Here is a 2,419-nt window from a genome sequence, read left to right as displayed (position 1 = left end):
TATATATATATATATATATATATATATATATATAAAGTAATTAAATTAATATTTTTCTTCTTCCAGGACTCTCTTCAAGCAAATAAAATTACAGAATATTACATCAAAATCACGGCGATATGCGCTTGATATTGTGTTTCATTTGTGTATTTATGGTTCTCAAGAAGAATAGAAAAGTTTCCTCGGAATATCTTTATAATATAAATACTTTAAAAAAGTTTTATTTAAATCAAATAAATATTACGATGAAGAAAGAGAAAAATCTAATTCGATATGAATTTGATGTTCACAAAATTCTAAAATAGGTTAATAATGAAATAAGAGAACAAAATGTTGAAAATGTAACTTATATACTTCTTAGATTAACTGCACACAAATATTACGACAAACTTCTTTAAAAAACGAAATTATAATCGTTTAAAATGTTACGATTGCAATGATCACAAAAAAGTAATAGGTCAACGTTCTGAAAAAATATTTACGTATATAAACTTAATACAAATTTAATCTCGAAAAGTAAACAGGATCTTGCTTTGTTTCCATTTAAAGATACAGCTTTTGATTTCCTGGGAAAAAATATTTTATATATAATTTTATGCAATTATATATAAAACATTTTTTCCCGGGTTAATATCGTATATTTCATACTATTTCATTATGATATACACGTTTTAATATTTTATCCAAATTAAGCAGATTTGTGACATTTGCGATTTTGGATGGGGGCCCTGATAATGGGCGCCCCAAATTTTCGGCATTTTACTAAAGAATTATTTTAATGGCACATGGAATGCAAGAATACGAATATTTAAATGCGCACGCATGTGACATATATGCACGTACGTACACGTTATAAATAATTGACAATTTTGAAAGGGTCATCAAAGATACATTATTGCAATATTTGAATGCTTATAACGCACAACATACATAATATTTAAAAGATAAGTTGAATAATATTACTTGGTGATATAGTATCAATATTGTTTTAGTTATCGCATTGGTGATGACGATTTCGTAGAGAGAAGAAAACAAAAGAGCGAAATCAATTCCTCTCTGTTTTTTTATTCGACTCTGGTAAACAGTTTCACATTACACAATACATTTGATGATAATGAATTGACATATAATAAATTAATTTCTTTTAACATACATTGCGAGATTGAAATTACAGAAGTTGCTTCCTTTTTTGTTTTTTCCTTTTTAAAATTATCATTTTAATATTGATATATGCAACGAATGACATACCTGATTGCGGATGATAATATGATGTAATTATATATTGGTGATGTTGCCGTATATTATTGAATATTAGCTTGTAAGTGAATTTGTACTAGCTCGGAAGTGTAGAGATTAATACTAACTGCCAGTGTTTAGATCGATCGAAATTATAAGAGGATGCTCTAGCATGAGGAAACGCGAAATAAAGTATGTCATGATGAATTGTGGAAACGGTATATGTTAGGGATTCTTTTGTAACATTAAAAATGTTTGATACAATGACTCTGCAAACAGCGATATTCAGAAAGTCGATTAGATAAGATTTCCGTGATATGTGCATATAAACGGATTTCAATGCTACACAAGGCTATTGGAAGTGGAAAGTCACTTTAGTGACTTGTCTCTTTAGCGCTTTGTCTCAGAAGAAATAATAATTACAACAGAAATAATAATTTTTAATCCCCAACGAGAAATGACTTATCGAATCGAAATCAAATTGATGTTAAAATCACGAAATTCCATCGAATCAAAATATTGCTCGAAATTTTAAGCTTATTTCAATGTCTATACTACTTTATAAGGTCATTCTTTAAAGGAAGATGAATATATTCATCGCCAAACTTTTAAACAAACAAATTATGTAGAATTTATTAGGACATCTATAGGATATTTCATCGTTTTGATATCGAGTCAAAGTTATTTCGATTTGCTTGAAAAACAAAATTTTTAATTTTAAATTTTAAATGACCCAGTCAGAAATGATAATCGAATCGATTTGACGTCGAAAGCATCAAATCGACATCGAATTATCAATTTTATTATCATTTTTGAGGAAATGCGGATGTATTCGTTTATGCAGTGGATAGTGCATCCTCTGCTTTCTTATCTGCTGGTCGCATGCAGATGCTGGATCTAAATTTACCGAATGGATCTCTGCATGAATAACTGCTCGTACCGTATTGGCCCAGTCAGAAATGATAATGGAATCGACATCGAATCATTTGACTGGGGGATCGTATCTTCCAACAGAAAATCTGGAAAAGCTGAGCTGATTGAAAATTAAGGCCCAGAGGCCCTATTCTTGAACAAATATCGCATATAGAAATAGCAATTCCGCATATCGATCAATCATAATCGAGAAACTGTCATTTCCATATGCAAAAATTATATATATATATATATATATATATATATATAT

Source organism: Atta cephalotes (assembly GCF_000143395.1).
Source record: "Atta cephalotes unplaced genomic scaffold scaffold00063, whole genome shotgun sequence".
In the NCBI taxonomy this organism is placed as follows: Eukaryota; Metazoa; Arthropoda; class Insecta; order Hymenoptera; family Formicidae; genus Atta; species Atta cephalotes.
This window is presented reverse-complemented; position numbering follows the sequence as displayed.